Source organism: Chrysemys picta, chromosome 1 (genome assembly GCF_011386835.1).
Source record: "Chrysemys picta bellii isolate R12L10 chromosome 1, ASM1138683v2, whole genome shotgun sequence".
In the NCBI taxonomy this organism is placed as follows: Eukaryota; Metazoa; Chordata; order Testudines; family Emydidae; genus Chrysemys; species Chrysemys picta.
The window spans coordinates 32,248,951-32,271,484 of record NC_088791.1 but is presented as its reverse complement, the minus strand read 5'-3'; the positions used below and the strand labels follow the sequence as shown (position 1 = coordinate 32,271,484).

At 42.8% G+C, this 22,534-nt stretch overlaps 1 long non-coding RNA gene across 1 annotated transcript in view; it reads left to right on the top strand.

Moving 5' to 3' along the window:
- The first annotated feature begins 293 nt into the window (after positions 1-293).
- LOC135973108 (uncharacterized) overlaps positions 294-22,534 on the top strand; it is a 37,285-nt gene continuing 15,044 nt past the window's right edge. Inside the window, exon 1 of the long non-coding RNA XR_010589806.1 lies at positions 294-472. This is a non-coding gene — a long non-coding RNA (uncharacterized LOC135973108). The remainder of the gene's footprint in view (positions 473-22,534) is intronic.

Below are 22,534 nucleotides of genomic sequence, written 5' to 3'. Positions count from 1 at the left end.
CACATATTCTAAGGGACCATTCAAAATAGAGTGGCCTGTTAACACCTCTGCAGTCACAGACATAGGACAAAAAGAGGGGGTTAGTGGGTTACAGATTGTTGTAATAAGCCATAAATCCTGGGTTTCTAGCAGAGTTATGAATTTAAGATCCCAGGCTCTTCTTTTGAAAGAGTTGTGCAGGTTTCCTTTGAGGATGAGGACTGATAGGTCATGTTGTGGTCAAAGACACCCACGCAATGATTTTAGTTCAAAGTCTCAAGCCTGAGGCCAGTTTATTGACATACATACTGAAGACTGCACCCCAGTGCACTGGTATGTATGTCAATAAACTGGCCTCAGGCTTGAGACTTTGAACTAAAATCATTGCGTGGGTGTCTTTGACCACAACAATTTGGGGGCTCGTCCGGGATCACTCGATATCCCATCGGGCAGGAGGACCGCAGACTGCTTCCACACTGAACCCAGGCGCCAGGTAAGAGACCCTTGTCTCTATTCGGGTCTCAGTGCAAAGCTGCCTGTAGGCTCTAGCTTGGGGGAGGGGGGGGGGTACGCTGTGATCTGAATCTTAAGGCAACAGACTCAGCTGACTGATGCTCGCTCTATTGGCAGACCTATTTCGCAGGTTGCTATGTAATCTTTCGCTTTATGCTTTGCAATACTTATTATTCTCTTCTGGGAGCGTTGGGAGTCGTCTGTTTTGTTTTGTGTGTATGTAAGGGTCTTAAACCCGACGGTTTCCTTAAAACAGCCTCGGTGAAATTACTGGGACATCCATCTGGCAGTTAAACACTCTTAGAGCGCCAGCCCAGAATAAAAAGAAGTTTCGGATGACAGGAGATTATACAGGCAGGAACAGAGGCTGAATAGAGTATTCCCATCAAAACCAGGGAAACCGTCACTAATATCAGAAAAGTAGTCACCCCTCGAGTAAAAGACCCGAGGGTGGAAGGGGGTTGGAGATTGACAAGTCTCTGATAAATGCCTTCTCCCTGCGTCCGAATATAAGCTCCCCATTTTATTTGAGAGAGAGGGGGCTGTAAAGGGACAGAAGGAGTGGGTGTGTGAAAGTGGATTAAGATCCCTGACCTCCTTGGGAGCAGGGGACTGGAGTAGGCACTAGGCCAAGTGACCGCCTTAAGGGACCCAACCCCTGCCCCAACGGCAGAGGAAAGTTTGTTTACCATGTGGTGACCTCCGATGATATCCTAGATTTTTTGCATTATGCAATAATTATTTTTTATTGTGTCTTAGTTTTAGCTTTGTGGCAATCGCCCTTTGGGGAGTGGTTCCCCCAGAGGGTGCAGGGCCGGCTGCTGAGGAACCCCAGGAAAGTGGACCCCATAGTGAGTAGGGGATGGAATCCACTCCCTGGAACCCACTACGGGCGGGGTAAGGGACCGAGAATAGCGGAGACCCCCGTTGTCTGAGTGGGGCAAGGTACAGGGCACCCTGGAACCTACTGCGGGTGGGGCAAGGGACTGGGAAAACCGGAGACCCCCATTGCACACATAGGGCAAGGTACAGGGAATCTCGGAGCAGCCAAAGGACTTGGCAAGTCTCAACCACCAGCAATAGGCTGAGTGGAAGCAGTGAGATCCGCTGCCCGGGGATTGGCAGGACTCCCACCAGCAATAGGCTGTGTGGACTGATGAGGACTGTCATAGCAAGATCCCAAAATAGGTGTGGTGTGATTGTGGGTCGTAAGGTGAACCCGGGACCTGCTACGGGTGGGGTAAGGGACCGAGAATAGCGGAGACCTCCGCTTTGTGTGAGCAGTAGGTCCCCACCCTTTTTTACCCGTTAAGTGACAATTGTGTCCCTCCTTGCTTGGAGAGCGGGGAGGCCCCGGGAAACCGTCCACGTACTCCTAGGCAGTAGAGCAACCCATCCCGTTCTCTTGAAGGCGGGCGGTGCTCTCTACTGGGGGAGGGGTGTACGGAGACCAAGCCTTTCCTAACCTTCTGTGTGGTTGGCCTACGACCGAAACCCTCCCCCAAATCTTCCTCTGGAGCATGGACTCGCATATGGAGTGAGCTCCAGTCCCTGGAAATAGTTTGCCAAAACCTGGGGCAATTGGGCATCCTACCCCGCTCCTCTCAGAGGCGGATTGGTAACTCGTTGCCAGACAGGGTATGTGCGAGGACCTCCCTTGTAAATCCTCCCCAGTGGTGTGAATGTTGGGGGGATTGGCCTCACCCTGAGCAATAGAGGCTAGGAAAATTGCTCTCGCCTGGAAAGGAGACCAAGGCTTACTGCAGTGTTTTAGTGTTGTTGTGTTGTTTAACCACTCTTTTGTGTATAATAGTAATTGCTTTGTTAAATAATTAATCCTCTCCTACAAGGGGGGTTAGCCAAAAAGCCCACCCTCCTTGCTGAATTGATAGTAAAACAATGCCTGTGCCCATGAAAAGAAGGATTGGGCCCAAAAGGGCAGACAACCACAGTTTAAGGAAGTTAAAAGAAAGTAAAAAGTTAACTCTGTAATTACTGGTGGGAATTAAGCAGTGAAACTATGTATAAATGTTAAAAGAAAAAAAAATTATTGGTTTCTTTGAAGCCATTCCTTTGGGAGTGTCTGTAAATAATCCAGGCAAAAGGTTATATAGGTAAATTATTTAACTATAAAAAAAAAGTTAGTTAAATTTGTTAAAAGACACTCCTCGTGTGTATAATTTTTGTTTTATAAGTTTAAGATAAATAAATGTTGTTTTGGGGTTATGTAACCAAGAAAAATACTTTTGCCAAACAAAGTAAACTAGTGTTGTTTAGTTTTGGTATTTAGCATTTAATCCTTAAGGTGACTTAATGCTTTATAAAATATGAATTGTTTTAAATAAAGACCAAAGTTGTGGCTGCAGCAGGGTAGTCAAAGCCAGGAGAATGGAAAATTTTAAATCTGTTTTGGTAACAAATAGCAAGTAAAAGCTAATATCAACTAAAAAGCCACAAATAGAAATCTTGAAGTGTTGCTGGGTACACCTTATACCCTGATCACCTTTGGCGCTCCCTGGACAGTTGCGCCTCAGGTGCTCTGACCCTATTTGCTCGCGTGCATTACCGGATGACTGTGCACCGTTAATTGCTGCAGTTAAGTAAAACTTTTCCTCTATGGCCCAGCACTACTGCCAGTGATGTAATAATTGGGCAGGCAGCACTTTTCCCTCTTTGGGAACTCTTTCTAAATATTTGAATTAATTTTATTCAAATGGTTAAATGTTATAATTGTAAGTATATGTTAGTTTTAGTAATGTATTTTCTTGTAAAAAGGGCAAATGCAGGATCTTGGGCAGAGGTTTTGCAACAGTTTTTGCATTGGTAGAATGTGTCATGCGGGGGCTGTTGTAAGGCTTTTGCTTAAGAATTTTGTATCACAGTCTGGCATATCTGAACTGATTATAAAAGAGTTATGTGCAGCTTCACAAATCCAGTATGGCCAAATGCCCTTTAAAGGCCACTCCCAATCAAAAGACCAGATTCAGCCCTCATAAAATTTTTACCAGGGCACCCAATGCAGCTACTGACAGTGCCCTGCTGGCCCTAGCTCAAATAAACAGTCATTTAATAAATTACACAATAGTCAGGCACTAACAAAATGTGTTAGGTCTTTTTATATACAGCAGTCCTACCACTCACTGAAACCAGAAAACTGGGTCTGCATAGGGGTCCATCAGCAAAGAACGGTTGCCGGACAGCTAAGTGAACTAAGATTACGAAATCTTGAAGAATAGCTTGCGGAAGCTAGCCAAAACTACCTGAAAATAAAACTTTTAATATTCCTCAGCCTCTCCTCCTTAACGTACTTGGGGTGGGAGGGAAAAAGTAATATTTTTCTAAATCTTGGCCAATCAGTGGCCTCTGGTTTGGCCTGTGTCTTATTGCAGTGTACCCTGGCTCTACATGGTTGCCCATCATTGTAGTCCCCGCTCCCCAGCTATTCCCCCTCGTGTCTTCTCCAATTCCCATACAAATCTGTCTGGCCGTGGCCTCAGGGAAATTCAAGTCTCGGAACAACAAATGTGGTATAGCACATCCTACCAATGGAATTGTTGTTTCCAGTGGTGGATTGTGCTAAATGCTACTATGAGAACCACCACTTTCTCATTTCCCTCTCTGCTTTCCAAATAACTACCCAGTACCCTAATTGTTCTCAGGGAGCAGCCATTCAAATTCCATTCAACTGGCCCAGCTTGTGCAGTGGAAGAGTTTTTATCGGGGAAAGGCTTGGTGAAAGGGGCCTTACATGGCCTAACTAAAGCAGCTGCTATTTGGAGCATAGACAAAGCCCAAGACCATAAAGAACGCCTGGGAAATTTAGAAAGGGCATGGGGCCTTATTACTGAGGCAGGACTCACTAACACCCAATCAGATATAAAAACTCTCCATACCTTATCAGGGTTGGGAACAACAACCCAAACCCTCTTAACAAGGTTAATAAACACCCTCGTTTTAACAGGAGAAGACACTGGGTGGGATTTAGCGTGCAGCCAAATGCAAGATTTCTTTAACAACCTTTTGGCAAAAATGCGAACCGATGTTTTAAATCAGCGGTGGCCTAAAACCCTTACCACCGCGGTAGAAGTGCCACCCGAGCTGTGGAAGTGGAGAAATACGTGAACATTGTCAAAATGGAGCTGTGACTCTGTCGCATGTACCTTCCAAGCTTCGGGACCTATCAATGGCACCAGGGCTCCAGTGCCAAAACCCTGGGCGAATTTTCTATGGGACTGGGTTATCCACCGGCAGGTATGGGAAGTTAAACCACCCCATGAACCTAGCCGTTTCATCACCACTCCCTATGATTTCGCTGCTCAACATATCTGGGTGAGTATCAGAACCTTGTGGTCATTATGGCCCTTGGAATCCCCACAGCTATTTTGCCTCCGCAAATTGTATCCTGGAAAAGTGGTTAACGTTTTTAATTTGGCATGTTGGGAAGGAGAAGCGATAGGTAAAAATCCAGAGGGAAAATTACTATTTAGTAGGAACCATGGATGTGCCCTGCCATCAGACCCCCACATCCCTATCCCCTTTCACCTTAACTTAACCACTGCACAAGGAAGCCGCTTTATTGTATGGCCTGCTAATCCTCAGGTTTATTAACCCTCCATCCAAGTGTTCCTTTTACATTTGATTGGACTTCCCCTATCTCTAACAGCTTCCTAAACCTCACTTCTCTACTCCCTCTCCTCTCCAACTTATCTCACCTGCAAGACCAAATGCATGTAATAGAAATAGAATACAACAAAAAGGTCAAAGCCTTCCAAACTGCTTATCAAGTACATACCTTATGCTCCTCCCACGACATTACATGCTTTGCCTCTAAGGAAATCGCCCAAGTTGCACCCAGTTGTCTAACCTCTTCTGCCATTCACATTCTATTTTGAATTGTTCTAGCAATTTGTTGCGGATTAATGTTGGCTGTTGCTCGTTTATGTAAATTTTGCCGTTTGCCCCGGCTCCCGGTTCAGCCCCGACCACCACCGGAAGCCCTTTTTATTTTCACAGATGTTCCCCACCCCACACTATATTATCCCTCAGATCCGGAAATCGACCACCTTAGTGTCATTTCTAAATCCGAATACAGTCCTATAGCCCCTTTGTTTAATGATAGTAGTGATGCCTATAGGGCATCAGAGGAGGGAAATTGTGGGGAAATAGAGCAGGGGGGCCTTCTTTTTAATAGCCAGAGCTGTGAATCTGAAGGCCCCAAAATAAACCCTCCAACAGAGATCTGTTATGCTAACTACCCTTACACAAAGCAGTACAGGCCAGGGCCTGAACTAGACTAGACTGCACAATTCCCTGCCAAACTCGGTCAAGGGTCATGACCAGAGTGGGGGGGGCAAGGAGGGAAAGAATAAAAAAAGCCCCAGCAGCAGCACTAATGAAATATGTTCATGACTAATGAAATAGAATAACCACTTGTGTGAAGCAATAGGTAACTTTAGCTAAATGCAATTTCTTAACTCATGCAGCTTCTCCTTTGGGTGATCTGTGACCCACTCCGTGATTCCAGCTATCTGCAAAAATAGCCAATCACAGATCCTCTTTAGGCGTCCCATGGAACCCCCCCCCCCCAATCTTTAACCAAAAGACCCTGGAAAATAATATGTGTCTTGAGAAATGTACCCAAACTGGTGCCAAGTACCACCCCTGGGGAAAACCACCAAGTGCCCCTCTACCCAAATAAACACCCACTTCTCGGAAATTAATGAGGAAGGTACCGGGGGGAAAGGGGGAGAGGGGACTGACCCCAACCCTAATTTCTTAACTCATGACGTATTGTTTGTACTTTGCTAGCGGTTTAATGAAATAAAAACCCGCCTGCGAGCAGCCCTCGGTGTGTCAGTTTTCGAACTGCACCCCAAACGCATTTGGTACGTATTGCAATAAAGGCCTCAGGCTCTGAGTCTGTGAACTAAAATCAGTGCGTGGGTGATTCTTTCCACGACAGTCAGATATAGAGTGATCACTGGGACAGACACTGCACTGGAAGGTCCTGGTCTTCCCTGTAGATCGAAGGCTCTTGTCAATTTCACTTTTGGGGCAAGCAGCCAGGGAGCCTTCTTTGGGTTTTTTCCCCCCATTGAAAAAAATCAAAATTTTCTGGCAAAATTGAATTTTTCCTGTAGAAAATTTCAATTTTGTGAAAAGAGCATTTTTCACATGAAAAATTGTAAGACAGCTCTAGTTACAATGTATAGTTTGCAAACACTGTAGGGAAATATTAGTGGAGGGTGGTTGGGGGAAGGAGTTAAAATATTTTCCCCAGTGGATTAAAAAAAATGCATAAAACCATAAATGCAAAAGCTTATTTCTACAAAACCTAAGGCCTGGATCCTTAGTGTTCTGTGTTTTCAGTTTTACTGATTTTCACTGATAAATTACCAGTTTCTTTTATTAAAAGTTCCTTTTTTACTGATTTACACCAGTTTATCAATCCTCCCTAATGCAGACAGCCTCACTCATAAATATCTGAAAGAAAATGACAATGCTTTTAGTATCTAAACTGATGGAGTGAGTGGAATGTGGTGTCCAGTCCGATTTTTGACGAGTCTCCTGATGCTTTGGACTGTCCGATTCTTGGCCTTTTGTTTTCATTTTTTTTTATTCATTGTTTTGTGCTGACGAGACATTCATCCCCTATGCTGACACCTGTTTTGTCGATGCAGCAAAAACTGACATGTTTGAAATGTACTAACTAACTTGGGAAAATGTGGCCACAACTAACACAGATTCTACTTCCTACATGGCTAAGTTTTCACGTGAGATTAAACTCAATCAGAAACTGGAGGTGGTACTTACTACCTGTCCTGCTCATCCAATCAATGTTGCACTGTCAGGCGCTACTGCTACGGAAGAAATTAAAGATGTGAAATTTTTTATCATTGGATTCAGGGCCATTTTCAAGCATGCGAATAAGTTGAAGCCTTTATTTTACACAGTACGAGACAAGTGTAGAGCTGACGACCTATCCCTATTGTGCCACATTGGTGGATGAGCTTGTACTTCACTACCTGTCATGTAAATAATGCATGGACTGTGCTAATGCGTCTCCTCGATCATCCTGAGTTTGTTGGTTCTAAAGCAGAATCTCTGAAGAGACTGGCAAACACCCAGAATGACCCTCAGAATCTACACACCAAAGTTATGTTCAATGTTGAAAACTCTGAATCACTGTGTGACACACAGCAAACACTGGAGTTTTCTCCAACTACTGCCAACATGTTTGCCAGGACAGATGTTTACCGGATCCTGACAACCAAAATCTCAGCTGAATTGAGCACAAAAGCTGCAGGAGAAACATATGGTGAGAAAACCCAGCTGTTTCTGGAAATCTTTCTGATCATAGAACACGAGAAAACCAAAAAAGCATTCAAAACCTTCAACACAATGCTCTGAGAAATGGGAGAAAACCGTGGCCCATAATCTGAACCCCAAAGTGTTTGGTGCCGAAGATTCTTCCTCAAGGTGAATTTTGCAGCAGACAACAACTGTTATGCCAGAGTTTCAACCATTTGCCACTAAATATGAAATTTCAAATCTGAAAGAGGAATTTACTACTTACAGGAACATGCCAAAACCTGACAGTGTGAAACTGGATGTGCTGGCTTTTTGGAACAGTCATCAAGACACACACCCCAACTTCAGCAAAGTGGCACGGTGAGCTTTGAATGTACCTCCTGGATCTATTGACGCAGAGTGCTTATATTCAAAGTTGGACTACCTCCAAGACAGCAAGAGGCTCAACATGAGTGAGAATACTTTGGAGAAAATTATGCGAGCATATGCACACCAGGATTTCTGGAAAAACTACTATCTCTGAGAGATACAAAATACCTTTGTACATAAAAAAAAGTTTCCATTATACTGTAGTAAAATTAGTATATTGTGAAAGTTTTTTTTTTCCTTTTTCTTTTCCCCCTGATTTTTCCCAATTTTTAAAATTATTTTAACCAGATTTCATCCTGGTTTTAATGCTTGGAAAATAAACACTAAAAAAAATTCCAGGATTTTTTTTTATACAAATAAAAACTGAAAGACTCCATTGTCTTTATGAAAATATGCTTATGATATGGATATGGCATAACTGAGATGTACTTTATGCAAGATAGCTCATTGGAAAGGTTATGATTTACTGAATGTGATTATCCAATTTGTATGCCTGTATCATTTCTGTATCTGAAGTTAGAAATATTGACCATGTATCTATTTCAAATGTTCTGCTTTGGGTGTCACCCACAACTAGCCCTTGAGGTACAACAATGGAAAGCCAGACAGGGCTGATGGCCCATTGGCAAAGAGAATGGACTATAAAGGGGCTTAGTCTTCCTGTGGACGCTCCAAACAGCCTGTGAGTAATGGCTGTCACAGTCCTGTAGAGACATGTGACTGAGCCACCTGGTACTGGACCCATCCCTTGGAATGCCAGTCAGTGTTCTTCCACTGGGAGACAAAGGGTTCCAGCCATACACAAGAGCTATATAAGGCAGGGGAATGACATCATCATGGTTCTCCTCTGCCTCCCCACTAAGGCCTTGGCTACACTTGCAGCTGTACAGCACTGTGAGGTAAACCTGTCTTTGTACAGCTGAGTAGGGAAAAGTGCTGCAGTCTGTCCACATTGACAGCTGCCAGCGCAGTGGTGTGGCCACACTTGCAACATTTGCAGCTGTGTTGGGAGCGGTGCATTATGGGCAGCTATTCCAGCATTCATGTGGCTGCAATGTGCTTTTCAAAATGTGGGTGGGTTGGTGGGTGGAGTGTGACAGGAAGTGTGGGGGGAGAGAGAGTGCTTTTTGGAGCGTGTCAGCACTCTATTTTGCAAGTTCTGAACTCCCGGCCCCCTCCTCATTCACTCACTTAAAGCAAACAGCAAAATGTTTGCTTTTTCTCTGTTGTATGAGCTTTGAAACTGGCACTTCCGCATTCCTGCAGCCGGTCACAACAATGGAGAGGATTGGCCACTTGACAAGGTGATTAGTACAGTGCTGCAAGCATTTACACTCACACCCGTGAGTCGTAGCCACTCCGTTGTATCTCTTATGCTTTTCAGGGAGGCGGAGTACCTGCAGCGGTGTACCCAGGGAGATTCAGCGCTGTAAGTGCCCTGCCAGTGTGGACAGGGAGTGAGTTACAGCACTGGGGGAGGCTTTACAGCACTGTAACTCACAAGTGTAGCCAAGGCCTTGGAGACACTAAAAAACACCTGGAAGCAAGAACTGAACTAGGGGGAGAAGAGTTGATCCCAGGCTGGAAGGGCGTACAGGCTGAGAGTGGAAATACTCAGACTCATAGACTTTAAGGTCAGAAGGGACCATTATGATCATCTGGTCTGACCCCCTGCATGCTGCAGGCCACAAAACCGTCCCTACCCCTTCCCTTGACTCTGCTGTTGAAGTCCCCAAATCCTGTGTTTTAGTGACTTCAATTGGCAGAGAACCCTCCTGCTAGCGATCCCTGCCCCATGCTGCGGAGGAAGGCGAAAAACCTCCAGGGCCTCAGCCAATCTACCCTGGAGGAAAATTCCTTCCCGACCCCAAATATGGCGATCAGTAAGACCCCGAGCATGTAGGCAAGAGTCTCTAGCCTGACCCCTGTTAGCCATTATACTATTCACCTGCCATTGCTTGGTATTCCTTGGCTAATATGTTTTACCATTAAACCATTCCCTCCATAAACTTTCAAGCTGCAGGCCAGTGTTGGCTTTCAAGACTCTCTGTAATCTGACCGTGACAATATTTAGGATGAGAAATTACTATTTGTAGCCAATTTCTTTAGTGAATCAAGCTTAGTTTGCTTGTTTTGTTTTATTTGCTTAGTAATCTGCTTTGTTCTGTTTGTTATCACTAACCATTTTAAATCTGCTTTTTATAGTTATACATTTGTTTGGTTTATTATTAAACCCAGTTTGTGCAATTTCTAACTGGGGGGGGGCCAAGAAGTTGTACATATCCTCCTCCACATTGAGGGAGGGGGCAAATTTATGAGCTTACATTGTATAGATTTCTCTACAGCGCAAGACAGTATTATTTTGGGTTTATTCCTCAAACGAGGTGTACACATGACTAACACAGAACTGACTTCAGTCTGTGTCTGCAGTGGGAGGTGGCCCTGCCTGTCTGTGTACTAGATGAGGCATAAGAGCCTGGCTTAGCAAGACAGGTTAAAGGGGGCCCATGCTGGCAGAACAGGCGGTCTCAGTGGTATCTCAACACATCAGGTAGCATCTTGAAGGGGGGCAACCTGTCACATGCGGAACACTACTGATCCTACAGTCAGATCTACACAGGCAACCCTTGCACCTAGATGGAGCCCCATATCTATTCAAGGGACACTATCAGTTCTAGTTTGGCCCCAATTTAGGCTTCAAATTGCTCAAAATTGCAGGACCAGGGCTTAAATTTGTGGCCAAACCACACTTGACAGTATTCCTTCAACAGATCTAGACGACAAGTTCGTAATGTTGGCAGCTTGAAAAGGCCGAATAAGAATGTTTCACATGATGAGAGCTGAATTCACAGTTTAATTGCAGAAAGTAGTGAGGGTCACAAATATTGGAAAGAATGTTCTTTCCCAGACTCATATAATTGGACCAGAAGAGACTACTTAGCCCATTCTGATCCCTTACATTTTTATAGGCTTGCTCACTACATCATTTCCTATGAAGTATCTCTCACCTGTTCATGAACATCTGCAGTAATCATGAGTTTGCTTTGGTAGTCTAGTTTATTGATCCCCTGCCCAATTACTCCTAAGAACTTGTTCATAATTTCTAGCCTAAAATTTTCCTTCTTTAGCTCCTTGTTCTGTTGTCTTCATAGACCTCATTTATATTACGAGCTTGAAGGTATTTAGAGACTCTGATTATGTTCCCTATAGTTTTCCCTTTTCTAAACTGTATAAATTTAGTACTCTCAGAATCTCCTCATGTCTTGTCCTCCACTCTTCAGGGGTTGTTTTTTTTTTTGGGAGGTGGGGTGTGTGTGTTTTGGTTCCTCCCCCCCTTTTCTTTGCAGTTTACTCTTAGTTTTTCTATATTATTAAAACTTCACCAAGAACGCGCTCTCTCTCTCCACATTTTTAATTTTTTGTTTTGCTCCGAAATGTGTTTTTAGCAAGTAAACAGCTCAGGCCGGTGTTCTGTAGTTTTGTTACCTAGACACATAAATCTACTGAATTAAGGCTCAGTCCTATTAGTTAGTGGGCGTCTTTCCTCTCCTGGGCTTACATGAGAGCTGAGGGTGCTCACCACCTCACAGAAGCATTCAGTACAACACCGGATCAGAACCTTAGTAAGTGGGGGGCGGGGGGGGGGGGAAGGACCCCAATGCATAAGTCACTTTCAATAATGCCACATCAGATTTATTACACTTCAATTTCATTTAAACTCATTCTAAGGAGAAATAATTTGAACAATCATAAAACACATTTAAAAAAAGAGGTTCTATCTGGCTACTGGCTAACAGCTCTATTGTAACTGGAGTCTACAGTTGTTATAGTGGCAATTGGCTGGCTTTAACAACATTAGATTGCAATCGCTGTTTCCAAATGCAACTATTTGAATAGACTTGACAAAGTGAAATGATAAACACTGAACACCATTTTAAAGCCAACATTTGGGAACTGCTACCAAACAGTGCTTTCCTGTACTTAGAAAACTATAGAGCTGGTTGGGAATTGTCTCTCAATGATTTTTTAATGGAAAACAGCTTACACAAAATCAAAATTTTCCAAAGGGCTTCAATTTTATGTCAGGAAAATCTAAAATTAAATATTTTTGGTCTGGGCTGATTCAACCCAAAGTGAAGCATTTAGATTTGTCAGTTCAACATTAAATTGCATCTGTCTAAGCTGCTGCGGTGTCTCATGCCCATATTCTCCCCTGTGGGCTGGGTTCTTCACTGACTACATCTCCCATGAGATTGCCCCACTATCTCCTCTATGACTGAGCCATGTGGAGCATCATGGGAGTCATGTGACTGCAGGTGCATCATGGGAAATGTAGTCCTCCCTGGGAGTCCAGGACAAGAGGTATCTGAATTACAATTCCCATGAGGCACTGCAGCATCAAAGGCAGGCACAGTTTAATGTTGAACTAACTGGAAACAAAACATTTATATGTTTCCAAATCAAAAACTTTTCTGAATTTTTAATCCCACAAAAAAACTCTGATATTTCAACTTTTCAATTTGATTTGGGACAAACTATTTTTGAAATATCAGAATTTCCTGTAGGATGGACATTCTAATTTTCTTGCAGTTCTAGCAAGAATACGTCTGCAATAACTTAGAGGCATAATTTAGAACAGAAAATATCTGTAGTAACAACTGGTAAATGTTAACTGTATAATGTCTTCTGCTGTATGTGTGAGGAATCAAATGTTTATAGAACATGGAAAAATCTATTGACTCAAAGTAAGTAACAAAAGTACCTTGAATACCAGGCTGACATACTGAGGTCATACTTTATTGATACTACTCACAAGTCTAAGGCAAGTGTAACCATTCTGCCAGGTGGAGCCAGCAGCAACCAGAGCTAGGTTCAATATCTAGGGGCCCCTTTTCAACAATACAACACAGACCCAGCTCGAGCCCCCACCCAGTAACCTGGGAAAATTACACACCGCCCCTAGGTGCCTCTGAGAGGCAATACTTCCCCACTCACAGAACAGAGTCTGAGTGTAGAAAAGAAACTTTTAATGAAAGTAGAGAAGTCACATGACATTAATTAAGGAAAATGCCGCAAGCAGGATTTATAAACATAGAACTGTGAGCAGGACACCCACCCCAGAGTGTGTGTGGCAGTCTTCTGCCTCATGTTCTTGAGTTCTACCACCGAAAGCCCCCTTCACCATACCCACTCAAAGTGGTTGTCTTTGGTCAGTGAGGATGCAGGGTTCAGAGGTGCATCTGTGCGAGTTCACTTCCTACCCGGGGAAGAAGGCACCTAGCTTGCTTCACCATCTGAGCAGACACTGTTCCTCTCCACGTAGCCACCCTGACAGTTGCTGTTCCTGGCCGGCTGGCCGCCCTACCAACCGCTCCCGCTGGCTGTCTGCTCACCACTTTTGCTGGCCGCTCCCACCAGCCAGGACTGCTCGCCACTTTCACTAGCCAGTCCCGACAGCTGCCCATCAGTCATCTTCTGCTGCCACCTGCCTCTCTACTGTGACCTCTGTAGGTCAGTCTCTTAGTGATTTTTAGCTCTCAGAAACACTGCCATACCACAAGTGATTTCAGCTCCTACTGAGTACTTAAAGTAACAAAAGGCTCCCAATGAAGCCTATCTTTGAACAGTGGGGAGGAACAGGTTAAACCAGACCGGGGACCTGTAAGAAGAGTCCACATCTCCTGGCTGGGACACCTGTGCCCACCGATCTCTGCTTTCACAGGGGTCTGGCTTTCGCACACCTGCCTTAGCGAGTTCCTTTCAACTGAGGGTGACCCCTCAGCCAGGACAGGCTCAGCTCAGTTCTGCTCTCCTTTACTCATGCAATAAAGATAACATTTCACTACCCCTACACTTAGTACTACAGTGTTTTGTAACCCAACACAGATCCTGTCTGCTGGATACCTATGCAGAGTAGGTGTGTTCATATAAATACAGTTTGCTACCAGCTAGCTGTCAGGGGAGAACTCATTCAGACCCTGCTTACACACGTATTGTGCGAAGCATGCTGTATAAAGTATTACCTCAGTGGATTATATGCTATAGAGATGTGTGGTCTCATGGGTAGACCCTGATTATGGCTAGAGAAAATGAGTGCACAGTGTTCTGCTTTAGAGACTGTCCAAACAAGATTTGCCCACCACACCTCTAGCAGAACACAAAAGGATTAGGTAATAATAGCTCATTGGTTTATCAGAGTGCATTACAATATGTAAACTGTACCCTTATGGAAAATCCAATAGAGATTCAATTAATAGAATTCTAAAGAAATTATTCTAACAACCTACAGCAATTAATTTGGTTTAAATGGTTGTTTTAAGTTAAGTTTTCCTATAGAAGGGATATGATTTGCTATTACATTCTATGGGATGGTTCACAAATCTATAGAAAAGCTGTCATTTTTCAATAACTTTTCCATAGTGTTAAATGAGATTAGATTGATGCAAGTATGTTTTGATGAGAAGCCGTTAATAAAATGCTCTTCACTTCTTACCGGATACCATTTTCCCCCCCACTGTTGCTACCCAGGGTCTCCCATGGAAACAGAGAACAAAGTCTGTGGCAAACTGTAGCCTAACAGTTTGAGTGACATTTTAAAATACCTCTTCATTTTTGCTACGTCAAATATCCCCTTGAGAAGAAGATCCAACATTTCACACTAATATTTATGCAAATAACAGACCTCCTCCAACATACTTAGTACTCATTTCTGCGGTCCTCACTGACTTGCAGTGAAGCCCAATTCTATATTTATTAATTACTGAAAGTAATATATACCAATAATAAATGCTTTCAGTCTTGCCACTCTGCTCATTTGTTAATCAAAGAAACAAAGGAGGAAGCTGGTTAATTTGATAGTGTGTAGGCTTCCTTCACTGATACATCTGGTTATTATTCGTCTCCCTTTCAGTGATGAGTTAAAGATTGCGCCCTCAATGAGTCCAGGTCTGTAATAAAGACAACTGATCTGATGTTATATTTAAAAAAAAAAAAAACATATCCCTCATGTCTACTGTTAAGTGAACATATTAAGACACTTGTGAAGAAGGGTTATAACAGAAAATAAAACTTCAAATTTATTCACCTTGATCGATCGGTCCTTCAGCCCTTGTATAGATTGCGCTGATCACAACAAGTCTTCCATTCTTCTCATATCTTGGCCTTCCTTCTCCATGTGCGGCCATGTCTTTTCACGATAAAAACTTCCCATCTCTTTGGAGGTTGGCCAAGTGGTCATTTCAGTTCCTGTGGGTACCACTTGGCGACAGCTGCAGTCCATCGATTGTCAGCTATATGCCCGGCCCATCACATTTTACTTTACCTGCTTTCAACAAGGACGTCCTGCACTCCACTCTGCTGCCTGATCACTTCATTGGGGACTCAATTGCGGATTGAAATTCCCAGAATTCTTCTTTCCATCGCCCTCTCCGTGACAGACAGTTGCTGCTCCTCTGTCTTCGTCAGCACCCATATTTTACTGCCATACAGCATTGCTGGTAGTACTGTTGAGTTGAAGAGGCTGGCGCGTGTTGCCTTGTTGATTTTTCCTTGGAGAACATCCTTGCTAGAATTGAATGTGCACCAACCTGCTTTCTTTCTTCATGAGAGTTCACGTTCCCAATCGTGGCGCATGTTAATATTTCTTAGCCCAAATAGACATATTGCTCAACTTCTTCTTGTTCTCTCTTGATTGTTATTTGGGTTTTTGGCAAGGTATCGGACTGCTTAAATTTAGTTTGGGAGCGGTTAATTTTCAGTCCGACTTGGCTGCTTTTTGTGTTGAGTTCTTGCAGCATTTTCTGTAGTTCGATAGTATTTTCGGTGATCAACACAATATCATCCACAAATCTGAGATGGTTTAACTGCTCCCCGTTGATGTTGATTCCACCTTTCCAATTCATCCAGCTCATTACCATTTCGAGGCAGGCTGTGAAGAGTTTTGGTGAAACCGTATCTCCTTGTTTCACACCTTTCTTAACTGGGATGCCAAGGGGGGTATCAAATAAAGTTATATCTGTAGTGCAGTCAGAATTTGCTTCCTTAGATATAGTTTGTGTCGATGCCCTGCTCTGCAAGAGCTTTCAACACTGCATTGATCTCTACGCTGTCGAACACTTTTTCATAGTCGACGAAGGCAATACATATAGGGAATTGGTATTCCCTTGAGCATTCCAATAGCTGGTTTATAGTGAAAATATGGTCCATTGTGCTGAAATTCCTTTGAAAGCCTGCCTGCTCCTCATCCAGACTCTGACAGATTCGGTTTGTTATTATTTTGAACAGCTTGTAGACACATGAGAGCAGGCATATTGGATGATAGTTATTTAGATCTTCACGTTTGCCTTCTTGTATAGCAGAATGGTGTTGGACTCCTTCCAGCTAGATGGTATCTTCTGCATTTCCAAGTAACAGCTAAACCTCTGAGCAAGGGTTTAACAGAGGTCTTAGCCTCCAGCTCTTATTTTGATTGTCAGTCCATCTTTACCTGGGGCTTTTCCTTCCTTCATTTGGTGAACTGCATGTCGAACTTCACTGACAAGAACTGTGAGCACATGCTCGTTGGTCTGTTGAAGTGTTGGTACTGGGACATTTATCTGAGATGCAAACAGTTCGGTGTAGAAATCTTTGCAGACTGCTTCTATCCCTGTTCTGTCAATTACTGGTTTTCTGTCCCTGTTCTTCAGCACCATTATTGTTGACCTATACAGTGTCAATTCCCTTTTGCATTTTTTGAGGATTCTGCAATCTTCAGCCGTCTTTAAGAGCCTTTCATTTCGGTACTTCTTGAAGTCCTCCTTTAGTCTTCTTATCAACTTGCAGAGGAGAGAGTACACAAGTTTGTCACCATCATTTTGCTTCATATTCCTCCGCTCTCTAGTAAGTTCCACATTTCCTCCGAGATTCTTCTCTTCACTCTTTTCGGTCTTTCTTTCTCAGCTAATTTCATGCATTGCCTCAATTTATCAGTGAAGTTTTTATATTCCTCATCGCAATTATCTATAAGACTCCAGTCTTCCTTGGAAAGGTTTGCTTTCAAGATTGCCTCATCGAATATTTTTGGCCACGGTCTCTGATTTGCCATCTGTAGCGCTTTCTTCTCCACCATTTCATTGAAGTTGAGCCGTGCTCTGAGCAAGCGATGGTCACTGGTGTTCAATGATGGTACTACTGAGATGTCTTGTACAATGCACTGCTTATTGATCAGAACATAGTCAATCTCATTCTTGTTCTTTGCATGGGGCGCAATCCATGTCCACCTCCTCTTGGCCTTCTTCTTAAACCAGGTGTTACCAATAAATTTATTACCAACTTTAATCCATTTTGGATTTTTTATTTAGAAAGCTCATTATGCCAGGAGAACTGAAGCTCTGGAGGAGCTAGGTTTCTTCTACAGCACTCTGATGAGCAAGCCTCATGATGCACTGAAGTGTGAAGAATCACAGTTCTGGGCTGAATCACTACATCAACATGAAGATGGAACAACACTAGAATTAGATGCACTATCAAATATATTGATCCAAACCTTCAGAGTCCCTTACTTTTCACTTCTTCATGCACCTTTTCCTTCCGCTGGCAAGCTGTCCGTTTCCAACTCTGGCACTTTTATGATGAAGTTCCTGTTGAATTTTCAGATATTTCAAAGGCATTGTGGCTTTGTATTTAATTTCAGCCCTGCAATTTCTACTTTGCCATTCACATTGGAAGTCACATATGGCTGGACAAGATATCACGTTTGATGGGTTTTGAATCAAAACAAAGTTGCTCTGCATCTCAGAGCTGCCAGGTGAGGCTATTAAAAACATTTTAAACATCCCTGCATTTCTTCTGCTTTTGTGAGTGAAATCACAGGCTACTTTGATCTTTGCCAAGTGATGATTACTCCAGGCTGCACAGAGAATGGTATTTTAAAGTAGCTGAAAGCAGTTCTGCAGTACACCCATTAATTTAAATCCAAATTTACCTCTCATCCACATCAGCCTGCTGTCGCCTGATACATGCTCCAGACTGTGGTTATGCCTCTCCTATGCTGAGCCAGCAATGGTGATCTGCACCTTTGTGTCACTTCCATTGACCAGCCACAGCGTTGATCCACCACCTGCAGTCTGTACAGAATGTAGCAATTCCATTCTTGTTAGACAGGCTCTGCTCACCCCTACCTGCTGTTGGGCTCCCTTAATTACTGTCTGCATGGGCAGATAGGGGGAGGGATAGCTCAGTGGTTTGAGCATTTGGCCTGCTAAACCCAGTATTGAGAGTTCAATCCTTGAGGGGGCCATTTAGAGATCTAGGGGGAAAAAACAAAACAAAACTGTCAGGGACAGTATTGGTCCTGCTAGTGAAGGCAGGGGACTGGACTTAATGATCTTTCAAGGTCCCTTCCAGTTCTATGATATAGGTATATCTCCATATATTATTATATTAGATCTTGGTTTTAACTTTTAAGGCTTGAATGGTCCCAGATACTGTTCGGATTTCTACCTCTCTTTGCCCCCCAGGGGATGGGGCTTGGCTTGCAGGGTAAGTATCTCTGCTTCTGTGGTGCTGGGACAGTGCTAAGGAATGCTCTTGCTTCTCCACTGAGGATGACCAAAGAATCAGACCCATTTAAAGCCCTTTTTAATTTGGGAGTTTTTTTACATGATCCATTCATCTGATATATGGTGAGTTTATTTTGGAGGAACTTAGGGCAAAAAACCCCTCCATTCCCCCCACCTCTGGATTTTCCATTGGATCCTGTTTTTGGTGTGTCTACATTCTAGAACAGGGGTTCTCAAACTTTTTTTTTGCTGGGACCCCCTTTGAAAATATTTGAGGCTGTGATGATGCCCCCATACTTCTGTGCTGCTGATGGCAATGCCTTTAGAGCTGGGCACCCAGCCAGCTGCTACCGCTCTCCAGCTGCCCAGCTCTGAAGGCAGTGCAGAAGTAAGGGTGGCAATACCACAACCCACCTATAATGGTCTTGTGACCCCCTTTTGGGTCAGGATCCCCAGTTTGAGAAATGCTGTTCTAAAACAAACTCTGCTGGAGAAGAACTGTATTACATTGCATTATACAGCTCCGAAATACTGGTCAGCACTAAGCAATTTAAATAATGGGTTTGCATTTATTTCATTCTTAGCTATTTTTAGTGAGTTAGGGCCTGATTCTCCTTTCACTTTACACAAGCTTTACGGCAGAGTGACTTCAGCATCTTTCCCTTGACTTACAAGACTGTAAGCGAGACAAGAATCTATCCCTTACCTGTATTTGTTTTATTGTACAATGTCATTGCAGATAGGCACTATATAAAATATTTTGAAAATGAAAATCCCTTATAAAAATGCTAGTCACAGTCCAATACTCTAGAGCATTTGGAGCCAATATGGTGGAGTGTGTTCTAATAAGTATGAATTTAGAACTGACATGAACAGATGCATAAAACCAAGGTTATAGGGAAATGTATATTACAAGGCAAACTGTAGAATATCTATTGAGGAATTATAGCATTTTGCATCCAGAAGATTTTTCATTTGAAACACTAGAAAAATAAGTGTGTCGCTATTGAGATTTTTGTAGTGGTGGTGTTTTACCTTGGGTTTTTAAAATGAAACTGCAATGGTCACAGAAGAAAAATCTTTTGCTTTTCCTACAAAAATATTTAATTGCAAATGCCCCCTCCCCTTGCCAGTCATTTCTATGATACACTGCTTATAGCTATACAACAACTTTGGTAGTGATGGACTAAGGATACTCAGAGCAACTGTAACAGGCACTAGAGCAGCAGCTGCAGTGACATATGTTGATTCAACCTGACAGTAAGATCAGATGTAGCCTATTAGCTACATTCAGTAGTGCAAGTACGCGATACTCCCCAGTACACAGTACCAGCAAGAGATTTTTAGCGGGTACAGGGTACCGGAAAGACTTGGAGCTAGTGCCCCGGATGAGGGGTGCTGCGCTCTGCTCCTTAAAGGAGCAGAACACAGCTGGGGGGGGGGGGGAGTCATTCTTTATAAGGCTTTGTTTAAGTTTGTTAGCATATGTATTGTGCTGTTAAGTTGGTTAGGAGTCCTCAAGAGGGGAGGGATGGTGGGACGGAAGGTGTTTAAACAGTGTTTTTGATTCTGTTTCTCCCCATTGGTCTGAATTATCCGTGGCATTCATACTGCATCACATCAAGTCCAAATCATTAGAGGAATGCCTCTGCTTGCACTGACCAGAAGATGTTTGGATTCTGATGTCAGCCCAGTTCTGCAGCCTTATAGGAATCACGTGTTCTCCCCAGTGTACACAGAATTCTTCTTTGCAGCCAAACTAGTCTAACATGCATTTTGTTAACTGGAACAGCAAAACAAAGAAAACAAATGACTCATTTTATAGCTTTGTGGATGAGAGAACTATAAGTGAAGATTATAATGCCAGACACTGATAGCCTTAAACCAGCTGCCTCAGGAATCTGCCAAGAACTTTGCTGAAAATATGTTCCTCATCTTAGCAACAGAGCTAAGACTTATCACACACCTGCCCACCTTCATTCGAATGAAGCTCCTTCTGATCTGACAGCTCAGGCACTGTCATTTTCATCCAGAACAATTTACAAACTTGGAACCTAATCCTGTAAATCAGGGGTTGGCAACCTTTTAGAAGCGGTGTGCCTAGTCTTCATTTATTCACTCTAATTTAAGGTTTCGCATGCCAGTAATACATTTTAACGTTTTTAGAAGGTCTCTGTCTACAAATCTATAATATATAACTAAACTATTGTTGTATGTAAAGTAAATAGGGTTTTTTCAATGTTTAAGAAGCTTCATTTAAAAATTAAATTAAAATGCAGAGCCCCCCGGACCGGTGGCCAGGACCCGGGCAGTGTGAGTGCCACTGAAAATCAGCTCATGTGCCGCCTTTGGCACGCATGCCATAGGTTGCCTACCCCTGCTGTAAACTCTTAATCATTTAATCAGTTCCATTGAAGACAATGGACTATTTGCATGAATATGGACTACTTTTGTGGTAAGTTTCAGGAATCTGTTCTGTTCCTATAAAGGAACTTGACTCTCCCATTGAAATGCAATGTTTGGGTACAATACCATAATGCAGTTTAGGATACAGTTCTACTTAAAATTTGTCTTTTAATAAGACATACATATGCTGAAATGGCTCCTCACCCAACTCCTATATTCCATATAAACAGACTGAAATACTACATATTTGGGGGGAAGTGAGTAGTATATACAAACAGTTCATCACTGTACTGGAAAATATAGCTGAAATTAATTTTCTATGGAATTTGAAAAAAAGTTTAACAGCCTCACTCGTTTTCTGTGTTAATCAGTGTGTACCTGAAAAAATTACATGCCTTCTAAGAGAAAAGAATCAGTCCACACTTACTGAAAAAAAAATTCCTTCCAATTGATGTTCAGAAGAGTGCTACAACACACATACATAACCTCATGAGCAGAGGGCGGAGAGGATACCCTCCCACATTATGACCAGCAAAAAATAATAATAATAATAATAATAATAATAATAAAATCTCAGAGGCAAAGGTTCACAGATTTGCAAATCTAAAAACCTGTGTTATGCTTTAAACCACCTCAGCACATACCAGGTTTATGAACATTAAAAAGTTAACTGCAAAGGAACACTGAAGCCCATTAACCTGAATGTATGCCAGCCAGTATACCCTTACTGACTAAAGGTGCAGTCACACCTAAACAGTAAAAAATTAATCTTGCCCTTTTAAGCTAAACAGAGTCATGTCACTGGCTCCATCTCTGTTGTTACGTAACAGATCAAACTCCAGTGGGGCATGGTGCTGGCACATTGCGTCTCAGGTATGTGGTGTGATTTTTCAGAATCTCTTTTGGAAATAGACACGTATGTGAAATAGCTGGTACTTCTAATTATGCTATTTCTATGAATGTATATTCATCTTGGTATCTGAAGTTATGAATATTATCTATGTTTACTACACATTTGCTCCTGTGGTAACGCCCACAAAGTATTTAGCCAGCACATGAAGGGACAAGTCAAGTTGAATGGCCCATTAAGGAACACTTAGCTCACAATGGACCCTGGAAAACGCCTGCCTACACTTAATGGACTTTTTGTGAATGTTCTAACTAGAATATGGGTGAGGGTAATGGACATGTAACTTGTCCATGTAACTTCAAACACCATCTTTTACAGCGAGAACAGATTTCCCTTTACTTAGCACTTGGAAGAAGCTAAAAGGCCCTGGCCTGGAAACATCTCCATTTTGCCTCTTTCCTGCTCCAGCCTGTAGACTATGAACATACACTAATGGGAGAATTCTAACCAAGGGACTGAGGACTTTAAGGTAATCTGGAGCCTTCATATTTCCTGGATCTTTTGCAGA